Raw genomic sequence first — 10,235 nt, forward strand, 5'->3', positions numbered from 1 at the left:
TTGACTGGCAAACACAGCCCCGCTTGGAACCTGTTCTAACAAAACATATTCCAACTGTACAAATATTGGCATGGCTTTCGTCAGTTGAAGACATAGTTATTGACATTGAGCCATTTCCATGTCACAATCAAAGTGTTGAACGTGTGATTAAAATTGTGACTAAATCAGCATCCAAAGTTTGTGGTCATAAAAATCGTAATGGCTATATTTGCGTTCAACTGGAGCGCCGCAAGTTGATGCCTCACTTTGACACAAAATCTGAATTTAAGAACATTTAAATATAGTTTCTAATCAATATATATATATGTATATATATATATATATATGTATATATATATATATATATGTATATATAAATATATATATATATATATATATATATATATATATATATACATATACATATATATATATATATATATATATATATATATATATATATATATATATATATATATATATATATATATATATATATATATATATATATATATATGTATATATATATATATATATATATATATATATATATATATACAAATATATACAAATATATATATATATATATATATATATACATATATATATATATATATATATATAGAGAGAGAGAGAGAGAGAGAGAGAGAGCATTTGTGGCGCAGTGGTAGTGCACTTTCCTCAGAATCAATCAAGGAACGACGCAAGATCTTCCTATTAAATGCTTATTCGCGGTGCTCTGTGATAAGACCATAAGGACTTCTTGAGGCACCTGAATAAAATTAAAAAAAAAAGAAGCTTATACTTTAGGCTTATACTTTTTATATTTTTTTTACTTTTATTTTTTATTAACAATAAAAAAGTCTTAATAACATTAGTCTTTAAAATGTAAAAAATGTTTTAAAATTTAAAAAAAAAACAACAACATTTTTTTAAAGATAAACTCTTTTATACCTTGTTTTTAATTAAATTCAAATTAACAACTTAATTTTTAGAAAATGACTTTTTAGAATTGAATCATATCATTTTTAATCTATATTTTTGAATTAGTTTATATCTTATTTTTAAGCAACAAACACTAAAGCAAGTGGAAACTTTATGACACTTGTATGTATTAGTAATTACTGCGCTTGTGAACTAATATCTCATAGCTCCAATATCAATAAGTAAGATTAATATTGTTTTTTATTCCATGCTTTATATAAGGTTACTTTCTATATATATATATGTTTGTGTGCCACATAATTTGAAATCAATTTTTGAAAGCTTTTTTCTCAACCAATATTGCTCAAATTTTGCACACTTAATCATTTTCAATGACAATACAAGGAAATGGAAAAATTTGACCAATAAAAGTTGATCAAGTTAACAAAAATATAATTTGTATTTCCCCATAAGAACACTGAATTAATAAAAAAAAAATTTAAAAACGTAACAGTAATTTTTCCTTCTACAAAAGATAACAAAAAAAGAATTTCTAGGCCCAATAGAATTCTGCTTGTATAAAGTATGGATTTGAAAAAAGAATTTTTTTTTGATTTACTAGTTATATTGGATTTTATTAATTTTAGTAATTTGATGTAATTAAAAGTATAGAATTTTTTATTTTTTAGTTCTGAAATTGTAAACAAATGTAGAAATACATTATTCATTATTCGTTGTTGCTGTGAATATTTTGCTGAACATCTCTTTGAAGATGATTTTATTGGCTTATTTAACACAGTACCTTTGTTTGATGGTTTTTTTTTTTTTTATATTTTGTAATTTTTTGTATAAATAATATTAGGTTATGAAAAGTATTGCATTTTAAATTTTATGTATTTAAAACTTTTTTGTTTGTCCATGTCCATGGTCGCACCTTTTTTAGGCTAGTTCTTCTAATAATTTTTCTTCTTTTTCAGACAATGTGCACAGGCATTCTAAAAATAGTTGGATCTACTGCCATGTTTAAGCCTCTCTCTCTGAAATCCATCCTTTCTCCTTGACATCTTTTTTTCTTTTCTTTTAATACTACTATAGTTGCTGCAATAGCAAGCTGTCATTTCACCATTGTCATCATCATCATCATCATCATCATCATCATCATCATCATCATCATCATCATCATCATAATCATCATCATCATCATCATTATCATCATCTCTTCTTGCTTCAACAATTTTTTTTCATTGGACATAATGCTTTAACATTCTTCCTGGTCATCATGTTTTCTCAACTTCTTTTAAGTCCTCTGTCAGTTTCATTTTAATTTAATTTATATATTTGTTAAACACCCACTATATATTACAAGTAAGGTAAATAAAAAGTTTCTAAAAAAATCTCTAGGATCTAGGAATTTTATTTTCAAGAACATCCTTGAAGATTGTTCTTTGTTCTTTTGAGTTCCAGAACTCAACTGCACATTTTAAGATTTTAAGATCCGTTTCAGGAATTATATTTTTTAAACCAGTAATTTTTATTTTTTCTTTGTATTTCATTATTTTCTCTATATTTAATTTATGACTATTGCACAGAGCCTTGACGCTATCTACAAAAGGTCGTGGGCCTGATTCGTTGTTCAACTGCGACTTAAGAATATCAAATGTCATTTTATTTTTCAACAGGCGAATAAATAAGTTTATCTTATTTTGTTGCGTAATTATAGATATATCTTCAATACAAAATAGGGGATGTATATAATTTTTACTATGTTTTGAAACGTTTAGTAGTGACTTCAGTGCAATTCTTCCTACTATATCAAGCTTTTGCAATAACATTTCTTTATGGTCGCAAAGCTCAAGACCATACGTTAGTGTTGGAACAGCTAAAGTTTTATTTAACTGGACAATAGAGTTTGGGTGAACAAAACGAATTCCAGCTTGAATTAAAGACTGTATTACTGCCCGGAAATGGGATATTCGGTTATCAATGTTTAAACGATTAAGTGAGGCAATTGGTGAATATTTTGTGTCCCATATAAAGCCTAGATGAGTAAGTTTATTGTCTAGTTTTATTTTTTGGTGGTTGAGTGTTATCGTGCATTTTTTAATTTGATGTTTTCCGGTGACCAAAAACTCGATTTTGTCAGCATTCAATTTTATGCAATTTTCTTTTGTGTAAATGTTACAGATATTAATTAGCTTTTGTAGGCCAGAGAGGGTGGAACTAAGAAGTATAACGTCATCAGCATATGCTACAACACCCGTGTAGTTTCCATTTATTGATGTTCCTACGACACTTTCATTTTGTAAGGTTTCTAGTAGGTTTTGAGTGTAAAGATTGTACAAATGAGGCGAGAGAATCGATCACTGTCTCACTCCTTGCGTTAGATAGAATGGAGTTGATTTGCAACCTAGATAAGACACAGAAGCACTACTCTCCCTGTATAATGACGATATTGTATTAACAATATACAGTGGTAATTTTTTATTATTGTACAGTTTCTCAAAAAGAATGTCCCAGTTGCAGCTGTCAAAAGCTTTTTCAGCATCAAGGGAACAGAGATAAACAGGTGAGTTGTTGTTGTTGTAGTGTTTAATTGTTTCACTAATAACAAATTCGGCGTGTAGGGTTGAGCTATTTTTGGTGAAACCGAATTGAAGAGGATGAGCTTCTTTTAGATCTGGACAGATTATTAGGATTATATATTCGATTAGTTTTGTGAAGATTGGAATGATGCTGATACCACGGTAGTTATTTGGATCAGTTAATGATTTTTTATAAGATTTAGCAAGTGGTATTATAAGTGATGTAGACATCGACTTTGGCGTTTGACCATGATTAAGAGAAAATGTGAAGAATTTTTTTAGCCATTCTATTAGGGCTTCACAACGCAAATATTTTAAATGTTCTGCAGAGATTCCAAATGCATCTTTGGTTTTGTTTAATTTTAGGCAAGAGATAGTCGTTCTTATAATTTCATCTGATATTATTACAAAGTCAAATTTTGTACAAGGTGGAACTTGAAAACTCTTCGCGGTATGCGTTATAGATTTAGTGCTCAACCGTTTTTCGAAACTATTGGCGAATTCTCTTGTGATTGACTTCTTGTCCTTTTTATTATTTATTGTAAATAATTTTGAGTTTGCATCAGTCTGTATATTTCTAAAAGTATTCCAGAAGTTTTTTGGATTGGTATTTTTTAACATCTCGATTTTTATGTATTTTTTGTAAAGGTTATAGTTTTGTGCTTTCTTAACAGCGTTTCGGAAATTTTTTCGTGCAATTAGGTATTGGTTAAAAATGTGCGAACTTAAATCTTTTACGAAACCCGTGTCACGCCATTTCTTAAAATGAATTGTAAGAACTTTTTTACTCCTATTTAACTCGATTAAGATTTTGAGTATAATGATTGTTTTTTCTCAGATAAGTGTTGGCGAAGAGCTTCAGATGCACTTTTTGTAATCAAATTATAGATTTTGATAAGTTCTTTATCGTAATTGTTATTTGTAAGGCTAAGACTTTTAATATTATTATTTACGAAATCATTATATAATTGTATAAAACATTGATTATTCCAAGCATAATTTGGAATGCTAATTTTGTCTGTCATTTTGTGAATATTCTCTTTGAGAGATCTTCCGATGAGTTCAATTACAATTGATACTGGCAAATGATCACTCATATTCTGAGGTGAAAAGGGGGCAACAAAACAGTTTTAATACCTAAGAGAAGTGTTTTTTGAGATAGCTATGTGATCAATATATGATGCATTTGGTAGTGCATTATGTTGATATGTTATCTTAGGGCCTGAACCTTTAATTACGTCCACTAGTTCATTTTGTTGCTTCAACACTCTTCTTTGCTTTTTGTAATACTTCCAACATAGATTCTTGTTGTTTCCTTGTTGTGAATAAAATAATTCAAACAGAATTCTTTGAATAGTTTAAAATCATAATTAAATACCTTAAATACTTTGAAATCTTTGAATACTGAAACAAATTTGCGAAATATTTTTTGAGTAGGAAAAACAATTTTAAGCGCAAAAAGAACACCTAAACTATTTTTCTAAAAAACATTTTTTTTCATTTTAGACGCTTTTTTTTTTTCTTCAGATTTTAATTAATTTTTATTGTTTTCTTTTCATTATTATTATTTTTTTATTCTTATTCCCTACAGTTTTTGTATTGTAAAAAGTTTTTATATATATATATATATATAGAGATCAAGTAAGCGTGTTTGAAGAGTATATTTTAGTGTTATCAGAAGTCATTTCTTTTGTACCAGTCAAGTAAGTTTCAAAATTTATTCAATTTATTTTTTTAACTTTAATTATTTAATAATTTATTATAAAACTAGTTTATACATTAACAAAAATAACTCAAGACAGGAGTTGAAACTGGTGTCAAACCTCTAATAAGCTTGATATACTGATGCTAAAATTGCCATTAAATTGCCATTTGCTCTTTTTTATGTTAGTATTATTAATCTCTTTTAAAGATAAAGTTTTATTGCTACATCTAGATAAGATTGTGATCGCATTGAAATAAATTGTTTTTAACACATTGTTTCCAATACAATAGCAGGGTTATTGTTATTATTAAGTTAAAGTTACATGAAACAGAATTGAACAGTAAGCTCATCATTAGCTAACAGGTCTTTCAAGTCAGATTTCAAGTCAGATTAGCTTTCAAGTCAGATCAGGTTATCTTGCTACTTAATTGAATTGAACTGCTAATTATTTGAATAAAAAGTTTTCAGTTATAAAAAAATTTATTAAATATAATATTTTATAGTTATACAGTTTTTATTTTTATTTTTTTTTATTTTTCTAATAAAAAGATGTTATGATAATTTTATGCTTAAATATTCATGTTTACAAATTAATGAAAATTTTATGCTTAAATATTCATGTTTACAAATTTATGATAATTTTTTGCTCAAATATTCATGTTTACATATTTTATGATAATTCTATGCTAAATATTAATGTTTATTTATTTTTTATATGAAAGTTCTATGCTTTAAGTTTTGTTTAGTTCTGGAAATGCAATAACTGTTATTCAGAGCTGTTTACATAATTACATAAAAAATGATCCTCCTCCATCAGATTCCCAGAGTGTGGTCTCTTGGGCTACTTGTAAGTGTAACTTTATTTTTTTTATTAAGGGTATAAATTCAGTCTTTCTTGTATGTCAATATTTGTTCTTTTTTTTTTAAATATTAAATGTATTCTATGTAATGTGCTTATTAGCATTATTGCTTTCATCATCTTTTTTTGCGTTCTTATTTCTGCACTTGCACTGGCTAAACATGGTTCACAACAATTAGTTCTCTAATGTGGCTGTGTCTTCAAAATACCCAATCATATATATCTTTTTTCCTTAACTAAAGCTTTTCGTCCTGTCTGTAATTTCCTCCCTGTTTCTACTTTTATCTTTACTTTTTTCTCCTGAAACTTCTTTTTACATGCTACTACCTACTGGATGCCCTGACCACCTTAATCTTTCCTGGTGCCCTTTAACCACCTTAGTTTTCCCTGATGCACCCTATTTGATACATTCATACTTCACATTTAAATAAAACATTTTACTTATAAAAAATAAGTCTGAAGAAAGATCTGTCAGTGATGATTGATTTGTTTCTGATTTTTTATTCTCACATGACTCGTTCAATTTCTTTTAATCTTTTTTTTTGTCATTAGTAAAAGTTGCTCTCAATTAAATGTGTTCTTAGTACAAAATTAAAACTAAAGGTGTTTGTGTATGTGTTTGTATTTGTTACTATATTTGCTCTATATATATGTATATATATATATATATATATATACATACATATATGTATATATATATATATATATATTTCTATATATATATATATATATATATATATATATATATATATATATATATATATATATATATATATATATATATATATATATATATATATATATATATATATATATATATATATATATATATACATATATGTATATATATATATATACATATATATATATATATATATATATATATATATATATATATATATATATATATATATATATATATATATATTCAGAGCAAATATAGTACTTCCACTTGTGCCATTTGTTTTTATTTCATATGTGTCATTTGATTTTAAGTATTAATTTTGTTAACTATGGTCTTCATGCTTAATTGTTAGAGTTTTTGTAATTTCTTGCTTTTAGCTGGTATTCGGTCAATCTTTGTAAATGATAATCAATCTACAGATTCACCAAGCAATTTGATTCTTTATCCACTAGCAAACCATAGTTTCTTTCTTTTTAATTTATTTGTATTCAGTTCTTCTAAAGAGCATAATATATATAGAAAAGCAGTTCTTAATTGTAAGCCAGGAAAAAGTTCTGGGGGTAGAGAAGGTTAACTTTTATGTTTTTGTTTTGTTTAGTAATTTGTAAGTTGCTGCATACTTTTTTTGTTTATTTCAAATATAACTTTTTTTCTCAGATAAAAAACCAATTTTTTTTTTGTTTTTTTGAATCATCTGATTATTGCAATGTTGCTAGTAAGAATAGATCATACTAATAACACTAACTTAAAATATTTAAAAAGAATTTTAGTCAATCATGTTGATTGTAATACTTCTTTGTTCTAATGAAGGACCTATTAAAAAATTTTCTTTTTCTTTTAAATAAGATAAGATTTATTAAAACAAGAATCCTCTTTCTCGTCTCAACAACAACTGATTTATAAATAATATTTACCGATCTGTCATGGCTACTTTAAAAAAAGTATATTTGTAGCAAATTTAACTGCTCAAATATTTGGTCATCCAGTGGAATTACATGTAAACAAATTTCTAAACTATGAGGAGGTTTTCAAGTTTTAATGAAAATTATTAACTAATCTTAAAATTAAACAAGCGATAAAGTTAAGAATAAGTTAACCCTGAATGTTTAAATCCGTGTTTAATTCAATTCCTACAGTAAAGCTTCACAGAGTTGTCCTGTTGTCTTGGATACCATGACAGTTATCTTATGAAATTCTTCAAATTTGATAATGAAAAAGTTTAAAATGAGTTGAAGATTTTTAAAAAAATCATTGTTATTGTTAGATCAGTGTTTAAGTGTAAAATAACATTAGACTGCAAATGTAAAATGGTTACTGAAATTTATGAATGCAAGTGTTCTGTTTCAATATATCTGCAAGTGCAAAAAAAGAAAAAGAAAAATTCAATCATGAGCTAATATTTTTGCATTTCCAAAGAATGCGTGTGATATTGGTTAAAAGTGTTGGCGTAAAAAGCGTTTTTAACTATTTCTCTGTTTTTTATGGAGATTTGTTATGTTAAAAATCTGTCAAAAGTTTTTTTACTTTTTAGTTTACAAATAAAGTTAAAATAGTTTACTTATAAAAAATATAAAATAAAAACTCTACAAAACTTATAAAAGTTTTGAAGAGTTTGTTGCAATGTTTTGTTTGATTTATGAAGAATTTAAATTCTTTTAAACTTTAAACCAAATAATGCTAATTTAGTTTCTTGATATAAAAGTGCTGCATTTTTTCAATTTAGAGAAATAACTATGTAACTGTTTAGAGACAAAGTTCTTCAAGTTTTATTCATCTCAGAGTTCATTATTTGTACACGAAAATTAATAAATTATTCAAAAGTATTAAAAAAAGTTGATATCCTTCTGGACAAAACAAATGCAACTCAACAAAATGTTGACTAATCTGTATTTTGCTATCAATATTTCGTGGCGAATCCTTTGTTGTCAATCACAGCCTTGCATCTTCGAGGCGAAGATTCGATCGGGTGATCAATGAAACTTTGTGGAATCGCTGCTTTGGCCTTTTGGGTTTGTTCAAACAGTTGATCCTTATTACGAACACCTTTAACACACAATTAATTCTGCGGTTGGCAATCTCCCACAGGTTCTCGATAGGGCTGAGATCCGGAGATTGAGGCGGCCAATCCATCACCGATAGGTGGTTGTCTTGAAACCACTGCTTGATTACTTTTGCAGTGTGTTTTGAATCGTTGTCTTGCTGAAAAAACCATTTTATTGACATATTCCATTCAGCATGAGGTAACATAACATCTTTCAGGATATTTTTATACATGAAACGGTCCATCATTCGATCGTTTCGATGTATTGAACCTAGACCGTTTGCAGAAAAACACTCCAAGAGCATTACAATGCCTCCACCATGCTTCACGGTCTTATGGCAGTAACGTAAATCGAGGCGTTTTCCGGCCGGTCGACGTACACGGCAAATGCCATCGCTCCCATTGATGTTGAACTTCGATTCATCACTGAACAGGACAGTTCGCTATTTCTGCACATTCCAGTCAATATGAGATGTAGCAAACAGGAGTCTTTTCTTCTGATTTTTTAGTGAAATCAGAGGTTTCTTTGCAGGGCGTCGAGAAAACAATCCGGCTTCAACAGCACGTCGTCTGATTGTTCGGTCCGATACAGGCAGCTCTAATTGCTTTTGTATCTCGACTGATGATATCCAGAGATCCTTCTTGACGGATCTGACGATCATAGAATCCTCTCTAGAAGTGGTGGAACGCGGTCTTCCACCTTTGTCATCTGCTGCCAACTTCCCCGTAGAACGATGTTTGGAACGTAGTCTTGATACGGTTCATTTTTTCACGCGATATTTATCACAAATACTTTTTTGTGACATTCCACCTACGTAATTGCCAATAATTTTCTTTCTTAGTTCCAATCTAAGACTGTCGGGAGCCATTTTTGCACTTGAAGTCATAAAAATAATAAAAATAAATAATCACGCTTCTTAAGGCTTACCCTGTTACATTTACCTTGTGATGATACAATAATGCTCTGTGGCACACAACGTCTTGGTTGGATGTGGACTGTATTGATGTAATGAAACACTTGTTGTATTTTACTTCTTGTATTGATGTTCTTCGATAAAACACTTTGATAAAACTCACTTCGATAAACTGTCTTGATAATACTGACTGACTGACTTCCATATACTGACTGAATTACATGTCGATTTACATGTCTCTTATATAGTAAAATGAACCTGTGTGAACCTGTTCTGGAAGATTCTAGATGCTTCTTTTCGATGCTTCTGGAAGCTTCTCGATGCGTCTGGATTCTTCTGAATGTTTCTGGATATTTCTGAATGCTACTGGATGCTTCGAGATGCTTCTTCTGAAAACTTCTGGAAGCTTCTGCATGCCTCTGGAAACTTCTGGATACCTCCTTTAATTATTAAAAAACTTCCGTGACGTTGTCACGAACCAGACTTAAGAAAATGAAACAAACCAAAAAAGTTGCACTTGTTTTGTCTGCTGCAAAATGGCACTTG

General features: G+C 28.4%; 1 long non-coding RNA gene across 2 annotated transcripts; it reads left to right on the forward strand.

Annotated features, from left to right (window-relative positions):
* Nucleotides 1-1,052: 1,052 nt before the first annotated feature.
* Nucleotides 1,053-5,191, forward strand: LOC136074749 (uncharacterized). Of its 2 annotated transcripts, none has more exons than XR_010635389.1 (3): nucleotides 1,053-1,145; nucleotides 1,593-1,717; nucleotides 5,122-5,191. It is a non-coding gene; the product is annotated as an uncharacterized LOC136074749 (long non-coding RNA). The 2 variants fall into 2 exon arrangements; XR_010635390.1 differs by having other exon boundaries at nucleotides 1,617-1,717.
* Nucleotides 5,192-10,235: the final 5,044 nt, after the last annotated feature.

Source organism: Hydra vulgaris, chromosome 01 (genome assembly GCF_038396675.1).
Source record: "Hydra vulgaris chromosome 01, alternate assembly HydraT2T_AEP".
Taxonomy (NCBI): Eukaryota; Metazoa; Cnidaria; class Hydrozoa; order Anthoathecata; family Hydridae; genus Hydra; species Hydra vulgaris.